The sequence below is a fragment of the Arachis ipaensis genome, chromosome B02, assembly GCF_000816755.2.
Source record: "Arachis ipaensis cultivar K30076 chromosome B02, Araip1.1, whole genome shotgun sequence".
In the NCBI taxonomy this organism is placed as follows: Eukaryota; Viridiplantae; Streptophyta; class Magnoliopsida; order Fabales; family Fabaceae; genus Arachis; species Arachis ipaensis.
The window spans coordinates 86,404,253-86,416,076 of NC_029786.2; the positions used below are offsets into that span (position 1 = coordinate 86,404,253).

At 34.5% G+C, this 11,824-nt stretch overlaps 1 long non-coding RNA gene across 1 annotated transcript; it reads right to left on the reverse strand.

The window, feature by feature from the left end:
• Positions 3,448–4,065, reverse strand: LOC110267907. The gene is made up of 2 exons (XR_002355880.1): positions 3,998–4,065; positions 3,448–3,751 (listed from the first exon to the last, which is right to left on the reverse strand). It is a non-coding gene; the product is annotated as an uncharacterized LOC110267907 (long non-coding RNA).

An 11,824-nucleotide genomic window follows, 5' to 3' on the forward strand; every position in this document is an offset into this window, starting at 1 on the left:
ACAAGCACATTCGGCCCAGGGTGTTCCTAGAGAGAGATCTGGTACTAAAAATCAGTAGACGCAGTAATAAGGAAGATGTCTTTGCCAAAATGGACTCCCAAATGGGAGGATCCTTACATTGTTTCTGAGGTACACCCCAACAGACACCGCATCTTGCTGGACCCGGATCATGGAACAACCATCGGCCCCATCAATTTCAAGTACGTTAAACAGTACTATGCCTAATTTCAGTTTTAAAAGTTAGAATTTTAATTCCAAAAGGCTTCTTTATCAAGAGCCAATGTTTATGTTATATTATTCTGCAAGCATCCTGCAATACATGAGAAAACTGCTTTAGCAATCATACACTCAAAAAATGTGAGTGATGCATCTTAAGAAATTTGCAGTACAAAATAGTTCCAAAAAAGTGAAGTGTCCCACCCTCCAAGCTCCTAAAAAGAGTCGAGCATAAATAGGGCAAGAAAGTTATGGGTACCTTCCTTTTTTTTTTGCCTAAAAAAAAGGCAAAAAATGGCTACTACTTTTCTTAAAATCATACACTCCCCTTGAAAAAAAGTAATTAAAATAAATTATTTTTAATTTTAAATATCTATTTATGGTTACAAATGAACATTGCTCATAATTTTAATTCAATTTTTTTTTTACTTGTGATTTCATTGGAAACATATACAAATGAGGATATAACATCCAAAGTTGTAAGGTGAAAGATCTTTATTAAAGAATCTCTATAGCTAATTCCAAAATTAGCAACCCAATATACATGGGGGCTGAGAGGGGTTAAGACAAAAACAATGAAAGAAGAAAAATGGTCTTATCAAGTAAGAAGACAGAGTAAAAAAACAGAGCAAAGTTGAATGTGAGAGTGTCCTTTGCCCTAAGAAAAACTCCCAATTGTTGAATGGTGCACGAAATTGTGATCTTAGGCAACGGCGCCAAAAACTCTGTACGCACGTCTTAATAAATCGTTTTTCATTCACAACTTCGATACAACTAACCAGCAAGTGCACTGGGTCGTCCAAGTAATAAACCTTATGTGAGTAAGGGTCGATCCCACGGAGATTGTTGGTATGAAGCAAGCTATGGTCGCCTTGTAAATCTCAGTTAGGCGGATATCAAATGGTTATGGAGTTTCGAAATTAATACTAATTAATCAGAAAATAAAGATAGAAATACTTATGTATATCACTGGTGAGAATTTCAGATAAGCGTATAGAGATGCTTTCGTTCCTCTGAATCTCTGCTTTCCCGCTGTCTTTATCCAATCAATCCTACTCCTTTCCATGGCTGGCTTTATGTAAGGACATCACCATTGTCAATGGCTACTTTTAATCCTCTCTGGAAAATGGTCCGATGCGCTGTCACTGCATGGCTAATCGTTTGGAGGCATCACCGTGGTCAATGGCTGCATCCTATCCTCTTGTAAAAATGGTCCAAATGCTCTGTCACAGCACGGCTAATCATCTGAGGTTCTCGATCATGCTGGAATAGGATTCACCCTCCTTTTGCGTCTGTCACTACGCCCAGCACTCGCGAGTTTGAAGTTCGTCACAGTCATTCAATCCCAGAATCCTACTCGGAATACCACAGACAAAACTCTACCGTTTGAAAATACATAAGTGAAAGGTTTAGGCATGGCCAAATGGCCAGCCCCCAAAACGTGATCAATATGATCCTAAGATGAACTAAAAATCATAAGATGTCTAATACAATAGTAAAAAGTCCTATTTATACTAAACTAGTTACTAGGGTTTACAGAGATAAGTAATTGATGCATAAATCCACTTCCGAGGCCCACTTGGTGTGTGCTTGGGCTGAGCTTTAGCTTTCCACGTGCAGAGGTCATTCTTAGAGTTGAACGCCAGTATGTAACGTATTTCTGGCGTTCAACTCTGGCTTGTAACGTATTTTTGGCGTTTAACTCCAGACAACAGCGTAGAACTGGCGTTCAACGCCCTTTTACGTCATCTAAACTCGTCCAAAGTATGGACTATTATATATTGCTGGAAAGCCCTGGATGTCTACTTTCCAACGCAATTAGAAGCGCGCCATTTTGAGTTCTGTAGCTCCAGAAAATCCACTTTGAGTGCAGGGAGGTCAGAATCCAACAGCATCAGCAGTCCTTCTTCAACCTCTGAATCTGATTTTTGCTCAAGTCTCTCAATTTCAGCCAGAAAATAACTGAAATCACAGAAAAATACACAAACTCATAGTAAAGTCCAGAAATGTGAATTTAACATAAAAATTAATGAAAACATCCCTAAAAGTAACTAGATCCTACTAAAAACATACTAAAAACAATGCCAAAAAGCGTATAAATTATCCGCTCATCATTGAAGAAGACAGAGAATTTGGATGATGGTGGTGATAGCAGTGATGATACTGCGCTGCGTAAAAAATGCCCTTGCAGAGATGATGAGGAACACCTCTCCCCTACCCTTCCAGGTGTTCTCTCTTCTTATGTGTCTCTCCAAATTCAGGTACTCAAATTTAAAACACATCCAATTAAAAGGGTAAGAGTTTCTCCCCTTCTTATTCCCTTATATATTAAATTATTATATTAAATCAAATCATCCATAAAATGAATAAAAGATGGGAGATTTGATTCTTTAGAGTTATGATATGTTAACAAAAAAAAAAATTAAATTATTTTTGTTCTGTTGAGTACAAAAAAGTTCAATGCAGCTTGAGGGAATACTTTGTACCCTCAAAGCACTACTAGAAATAGGATTTTTTCGGACGAATTTTGAGACGAAATTGAAATAAATTTCGAACAAATTATAGACAAATTTTTTTTTTCAAACAAAATTGGGACGAATTTTTTTTGTCCCAAAAAGCCTTGTTGCTAATTTACATTTTGTCTGAAATTTCGTCCGAAATTTTTTTCAGACGATTTTGTGACAGATTTCGAATAGGCATTTATCTGCTAGATTTCTAACTATTTTAGACGAATTTTAGACGGATTAGCCAACATAAAGACAATGTATTTCAGACAAATTTTAAACAAAAAATATAATTTATTTTAGACAAATTTCTAACGAATTTAGTCAAATATAACAAATTTTTTTCGAACAAATTTTAGACAAATCAAATCTTTCTTTTCAATTAAATTTCAGACAAATTTAATTTAAAAGAATTTACGTATTTAAAACAAATTTCATACAAAATAAAAAATTATTTTCGCAAATTTTATACAAATTTTCATTTAATATATAAATATTTTAGAAAATAAATTGTATTCGATCTGCTTTCTATATTAAGACCATCATAATTATTTTTTCATATTACATCATCGAAATTATAAACACAATAAAATCATGAAAAAAGTAATTACCATAAAAGAGTTAAAAAATTATTTATTATTAAAATACTTTTGTCCATAAATATAATCAAACTAAAATAAGAAAAAATACTTAAACTAAAACAAAGAAAGCCTTTAAAAAGGTCAAATATCATGAATAAAATAAAATATACTAACTAATTCACCTAAAAATTTCTTAATCTAAATCAGAAAAAACATATACTCCTGACATCAATCACTTATGTTATCATCCTTATCATCACTAGAGCCTGTCCCAAGCTCATCTTCTGCAGGCTCAGACAAGGTTGAAGGAAGTGAGAGATTCAACTTTTTATACAAAGATGAATTGTCTTTTTAGTATAACCAACTCTTTTTCTGTTGAACCTTTAGTTGACGTCCTTGATCTATTAACTTGTGCTCAACATCATTCAACTTAACATTTTGCTCTGACCACTGAAGAATACATAAATCAAAACAAAATATTAAATTCAAAGACATTGGCAAATGATAGAAAAAGAAAAGTGTTAATAGAGTTGAAGAAAAACTACTAACAGTGTTGATAGGATCAAGAGTTTTATTACATGAAATAATCGCTTAATAGGACCCAGACAATAACTTCAATAAAAATCCATGTATAAAACAGAAAATAATATAGCAAGAAGAATGCTAGCAGCAAAACTAAGAAATCCAGATTTTCACCTCAATATCAGTACTTGAATATAAATATATATCTGATTTAATCCTAAGGCGTTCTGCTCTGTTACCAAATATTTGATTTAATCCTAAGGCGTTCTGCTCTGTTACCAATTTGCTCAAGGCTCTGTCACATAACAAAAAACAAAATAAATGCAACCAAATTAGAGAATGTTAACTGACTCTAAACTCAAAGCACAGTCACAAATCAAATGTTAAACTTCAATGCCCACATCAGGGAAATCAAATATTATCCCAAACTACAATACCAGGATGCAGGAAAGAAACCCAATAAAAGCTAACCTCTTCTTTCTTTCTATTTTCTCTATCCCACATGCTTTATATATACACATAGAAACTATGGTTACAAGCTTACATACATGGCAAACAATAACACTGGCACTTAAATTTAACTTGAAGATATTCTTGATTTTAGCATAGTAATACAAGCACCAGCGGTTATTGGGGGAAAAAAAGAGAAAAAGAAAAAAGAAGACAGTTGTGTACTAAAAATATAATTGTGTACTAAAAATATAAACCTTTTTTGTACATAATTAATTTTTATAATGACCTACAAACATGGTCAAAAAAGAGTCAAGTTCCTCCTAAAGGTATATTGGGCTAAAAGAATGGAACCCAAAAGAACACCTTGAGGAGTTGAATTTCTTTTCAGTGGAAACTATATTAGTGGAAGTGGATTGGTTGGATTTGGAGTGTAAAGGTGTCATCTAGTTGAAAGAAAATTAAACTAGATGTCCCTTCACTAATGTCACATGTCAGGAGCTTTAGTTTAACGTGTGGGAATCAACTTCCTACCTTTTCAGTTGACAATACTTGAGGTGACACAAATACCTAAAGATATTTTGGAAAAAGCAGTAAACCAAATATCAGACTAAAACCATTGGACAATAGATTTCCTCTTCATCATGGTTTTACACTATAAAAAGGACCTCAATCCACCTCTGTAAAGCATTCTCACTTTTCACTTTCACCTTTACCTTCACTTTTTCACCTTCACCTTCATCCTCTTCTGAGAGCTTCTTTTTTGAAAAACCTTTTAGCTTCTTTTTTACTTCTGAAGCTGAGAAGCTAAAGAATCCATCTTTTCCTCTCCCAAAATTCCTCTCATTGTTCTTCATTTCATCCATCACCTTCACGAGTAAAAACTGGTAATCGGGTGTTTCACCAGAACACTCGACGACCCTTAGCCCACCCATGTCCACTTTAAACAAAGCTCATTCATCCTCTTGTGACATTAGTGGAGGTCTCAACACTTGTTCTCCACCTCTATTTCTCATCATTAGTCCTTGTATTATTTATTTGCCATTAATAGAAGTGTTTTTCCTCACAAGTATACTTACCCCTAATATCTCATATTAATTATTATTTTTCACTTAATCTATTTCTCACAAAACCCACCCGAATTAATATTATTACTTGTATTTTAATATATCTATATTTCGTAATTATCTGTTTAAGATATTTATAACTTGAATGGCTGACTCAGTGACTTGAAAACTTAACACATGTCCCCTTTAATGATACCCAACCCCTTGTTACACCACATCACCATTATTAATCTCATCATTTTCTTCTTCTTCTTCTTCTTCTTCTTCTTCTTTACCGAAAAAGAAAGAGAGAGCCGTGAGAGAAACCATGAAACCTTTGACCTTCCAGCTTGATTTCTTGAACTCCGTAACTTCAATAAAAAATTTACTCCAATTAAAGTGTTCATATCTTCTTCCTCTTCACAACGGTACCACTTTTAATCGGGAGGAGCAATGTGTGAAGTTGCTGTCCCTCCATGCAAGATTCGGTCGAGTGAGCCCCAGAGGTGGAGTAGCCAATTTTGATATTTTCTTCTTCGATTTCTCATTCAAAAAGCTTTCTTGGTGTTTCGGTTTGGTGGCTATCATACAAAGGTAAGGTTTGGTAATTTTGTAATAACTAAATGTGTTCTTGATGTGTGATTGTTGGTTTGATGATTATTGCTTGAAATTGAATGAGTTTATGCTTGATTTTCGTTGAAATGTTAGTGATTCTGTGAGCTTTATGGTTCGGCCCTGTGGAGAGAGCCAAGGACCGAGTTGTTCTTGATGATTTTGGGCTGTTATTCAAGTGTGAATCTAGAAGATTTATTGAGATTTGATAGTTGATAGATTAAATTGAAAATTAAGAGAAATCGGTAACTGTAAAATTCAAAAACAGATTAAAAATCAAATAAAAAACTTAGAAGAGAAGTAAAGAAAAGATTCAGTTTTGATGAGGGAGAGAAGATCACCAACACAAAATTCATTTTGAGGATATAATTGTAATTTAATAAAAAAAGTTAAGGTTAAAGTAGTAATTAAACAAGTTTAGGGATAAATTGGATATTAATAAAGAAGTTTAAGGATAAAACGAATATTTTATAAAAATACAAAGATAATTTTTGGTAACTATAATATTTGTAAAGATATTTTAGTAATTTATAAAATATGTTGAGTCAAAAATGTAAGCAAAATAGTAATCTTTCCTAAAAGTTTTAGAAAGACAAAGCTAATCTTAGAACTTTTGGATCCTCTTCATAAAATATATAGAAAAAGGTGTCAGAGAAGACATAGGAGTGTGTAAGATATTGAAAGAGGTGAAAGATAAGAAAGAATTTTAAATAACAAAAAGAGATTTTTCGCTCTAATCGAAAATTTAAACAAAACTGAAATAATTTGAAAGAACATTTTCCATAGAAAATAAAGAACGGAGACTGAAATAATATTTTAAAGAATTGATATGAAAGAACAAATGATTGAGAATGAGAATTGCTAAGACTAACTTAAAACTGAAAACTGAGAAAGATAAAGGGATTAGTAAATGAGAACTAAATGATTGAAGGTTTGCCTGGCAAGGACGAGGGTTTTGTCCCGCTTGCCTAGTGTACGTATTGATTAATTGTTGAACTTGGAAAAATGCACGTACTGATTGATTATTGAACTCGGGGACTCCCACGTACTGTTGATTTCTGTTTTCCATTGTGCATATATTATGGTGTCTAGTTTTGCGACGACTACCGGTGGTCACATACTGATGGTGTTCTTAACCATATCGACACATATGCACGTACAGTATGCAACGGGAAGCCATATCTGGGACTCAGGTAATGTCGGGAGTGGGTAGGCAACCGACACATCAGCTCATGGCATGCACTAGGAATAGACATGCATCATATTTGGTTGTGCATATTTCTATGTTATATATTTCTGTGAATGTGTATTTGCTTTTGGTTGATTACTTTTTTATTATTTGTTTGTTGAAGTTGTATCTGTTCTATTGTTGTTTGCTGTATAATAAAGAATAAAATAAACTTAACTGCTACCCTGACCCTACTAAAGACTCCCCAGTTCTTACCCCCTATTTCCACCCTATAGATGGAGACGGGAGAACCTTTCCATGATTTACTAGAAGTTTCGCTTACGAGGACCCCGATCTCATTTGTGTGTATATACTTCACAACCTACCAGAAAGAAGGACCATATGGCTGTTGTTGTTTTGACGACATCCTATGTAGCCACATCTAAAAGACCTAGAGTGTCTTTCCCTCACTTTTGTGACCTTAGAGGAGACTAGGCTTATAGAGAGAATTAGGCTAGCCTAGGTTCCAGTTTAGGAGCTTTTTGGACAGGCCAGGACCTGGGATATCATATGTATACATATATAAATATTATCTAGTTATCCTAGGAGTGATTCTAACTGGATCCGTATGAGGTTAACGATGTCTGACTGTATCCTTAGTTCTCTGTGCATATTTGATATAATTGACCATGTTACTGTTAATAATACTTGCTTTATTTGCTAGCCTTTTATAATTCTATTGCATATATCTTTGAATTAATTATTTAACATTTTCAAACAAAAGTTTACCCGTAAATCAACGTGTTAACTATAATCAAGTTCACATTTATTAAATAATAGATAATAATTAGGAAGACAAGTTGGTAGCACTCAGTTTTCGGTATAATATAGACATATTGAAAATTGGGTTATTACAATATGTGCAGTAAGATAGTAGCACATAATGTAACTCTAAGTACAATCCAAAAAGGTCATAACATGTCCTAATTTACGTAATCAAAATCAAGTCATTGTTTGTGCATTATCAAGATACACATAACTCTAATATATTGGTTTTCTAACATATGGACCAGCTCATAAGGTTATAAGTACTAACAAAAAAGTAGCTTTAGTAGACAATGCTCTTCATAAACTAATATCCTCAAATCTTTCTTCGAGGCCTAAAACCAGGTGTTGGCATGAAGGTAAGCATACTTGCATATGTCCCTAAGGTAGCTGCTACAAGTGTCTCTAAATTATTTTGTGATGGTGGTACTAGAGGCCTCATAATGGGTTGCTTCATTCTGAGCCCAACAGAAGATAGTGGTACTGGACTAGCAAGAGGTGGTGGTGTTGATTGAGTAGCCTACATAAGACAAATAATATTTTTAGCCTAATGAGACAAGAAATAACAAATTTATTGTCATAACTCTTCTACCCTATACTTACAGGCCCATCATTCTGTGGTTTAGATTGAGATAAAGTAATCTCTTTAGCGTGCTCTAAAATAGTTGAGGCTGCCATTCTTGGTTTCTTCTTCTTATTCTTTTTTCTCCTTTCCTAGAAGTAACAACAAGATTTTGAAAATTGAACCGGAGCGGTCGGTTTAATCGGATTAATCGAAAATCGATCATTTGGTTGGTCTGATCCAATCCCAAAACCGCCCTGTAAAAAATTGACAAAAAAACTAGTTGAACCGTGGGTTAACTGCCAAACTGGCCGGGTTTTTTAAAGTTACAATTTTCCAAATCTACCAAAACGGCGTTGTTTTGACGTCGAAAAAAAAAACTTACATAGCTGAAGCTGAGTGACCTAGTGACCCACCTAACCCATTTCGAAGAGCACTCACCACACCTCCTCAACCCTAATTTCCTTTTCCAACTTCCTCCAACAAACTCTATCGTCACTACCACAATCAACGTCGGACTGTAGTTGCTTTCAGCGGGCAGAAGGAACTCACCGTTGCAGATCGAAGCAGCTAATAGCGGCATCGTCGTTTTGAACTCTGAACTCTGAAGCTTCTAGCATCGGCGTTGTTTGGTTGTCCTGGTCGTTGGCTTGTTGTCCTGGTCATCAGCTTCTGTCAACGTCGTTGTCAGGCATCTGTTTTGCCGCTGTGAACTCTAGGACTTGGACTTTTGTGCTCTCTGCCACAGTGAGTTCTTAGGTTTTTCAATTAATTTTTTTATTTAGTTCATTAACTATATGAATTGATGGTTGCTGTAGTGAGAAATTTAGTCCACCGATTTGAGTTCAGTTAATTTTTTTATTTTGTTAATTTTATGAATTGGTGGCTTGATGCAGAGTTTTTCTTCTGCTTTTCAATTTTTTTTATTTTGTTAATTATATAAATTAATCATTCTGTAATTCTGAATTTTGCTGAATATAAATTTGATATAAGTTCAATTTTGGATTCTGGATTTTGAATAATATGTAAAATTGATACAATTTTGGGAATCTGGATTTTGAATGCTATATTGAATTTTGCTGAATATAATTTTGGATTTTGAATGCTGTATGAATTAATATAATCATCTGGATTCTGAATTGCTATCATTCTAAATTTTACTATAATTGTTGTAATGGCTAAGTTTTTATTTTGCTGTGTGCTATTTGTAATTAGTGAAATATTCTATGTAATTTAGATGGAACAACCACAAAGTGATCAACAACCACAAGATAATCCCTTCCAAGAATCTCAAACAGGTTCCTCTCAAGGAAAATTTGATCCAGCTTGGGAATATTTCATTGTGAAGTATGACAAAAATCACAAGGCGCAATATACATGTAACTTTTGTTTGAATACTTATAATGGAGGGGGTATATATAGAATGAAATATCACCTTGCAAAAATTCTTGGACAAATTAAAGTATGTAACAAAGTCACTGAAGATGTTGAACTTCAATTCAAAAGGCTTCTGATGGAAAAAAAAAAGATGGAAAAAAGAAAATTTGAGAAGGAGTCTTATGGTGTGGAAACACAAGCACAAGAGTCTAAATTGCCTAACCCTGTACAAGCTACTATTCCTACAACAACGGGAGGCCAAGGAAAGAGAAGAGCTATAGTTGCTACACAAATTGGAAGTTACTTTAAAGAAAGGACTACTCCAGGGTCTCAACCGACTTTGGAAAGTGTTCTGGCTAGTAAAGAAATTGTGCACAAGGCTAAGTTGGGACTTGCTAAATGGATCGTTGATGCACATATTCCTTTCAATGCAATTCAATCACCTTACTTTCAACCTGCATTGGATGGTATTGCTGCAATTGGACCTAGTTTCAAGGGACCGTCATATGATGAAATGAGAGTTCATTTGCTGGCCGATCTTAAGAAAGACAAAAATCACAAGGCGCAATATACATGTAACTTTTGTTTGAATACTTATAATGGAGGGGGTATATATAGAATGAAATATCACCTTGCAAAAATTCTTGGACAAATTAAAGTATGTAACAAAGTCACTGAAGATGTTGAACTTCAATTCAAAAGGCTTCTGATGGAAAAAAAAAAGATGGAAAAAAGAAAATTTGAGAAGGAGTCTTATGGTGTGGAAACACAAGCACAAGAGTCTAAATTGCCTAACCCTGTACAAGCTACTATTCCTACAACAACGGGAGGCCAAGGAAAGAGAAGAGCTATAGTTGCTACACAAATTGGAAGTTACTTTAAAGAAAGAACTACTCCAGGATCTCAACCGACTTTGAAAAGTGTTTTGGCTAGTAAAGAAATTGTGCACAAGGCTAAGCTGGGACTTGCCAAATGGATTGTTGATGCACGTATTCCTTTTAATGCAATTTAATCACCTTACTTTCAACCTGCATTGGATGGTATTGCTGCAATTGGACCTAGTTTCAAGGGACCGTCATATGATGAAATGAGAGTTCATTTGCTGGCTGATCTTAAGATAGAGTGTCAGTTGCTGGTTGAAAAGTATAGGAGCTCATGGAAAAGCACCGGTTGTACGCTGATGGTAGATGGTTGGACTGATCAAAGGCAACGGACTTTAATTAACTTTCTAGTTTATTGTCCTGCTGGTATGTCATTTGTTAAGTCTGTTGATGCTTCTGATGTGATAAAAACTGCCGATACCTTGTTTAATTTGTTTGCTGATGTTATTGAGTGGGTTGGGCCTAGTAACATTGTGCATGTGGTCACTGATAATGCTGTTGATTATGTATCTGCTGGAAAACTCATTCATGAAAAATATCCAAACATTTTTTGGTCTCCTTGTGCTGGTCATCGTATCAATCTTATTTTGAAAGATATTGCTCACATAGTTGACCTTGCTTCCCGTGCTTCAAAAGTGGCTGTGTTTGTTTACAATCATATGATCTTCTTGTCTTGGCTTAGAAAAAGAAAAAAGTTGGAAAGAAATTGTTTGACCAAGAACCACACGTTTTGCCACTGTTTTCATTACTTTGAAAAGCATATATGATCACAAGGAAGATTTGCAAAGTATTGACGGTGGACAAATATTTCACTTCTCATAAATTAGCCAAAAGTGCTAATGGGAAGATTGTTAGTTCAATTGTTTTGAATAGTAAGTTTTGGCAAAATTGTGTTACTACTGTAAAAATTGTTGGTCCTCTTATTAAGTTGTTATGGATTGTTGATGCTGATGAGAAACCCTCTATGGGATACGTGCATGAAGGCATGCAAAGAGCCAAAAATGCTATCAAGACAATGTTCAGAAATCGATTTTTACCGTCGTCTTATAGTTGATGGTATAAACGGAGCTAGAAAACCCT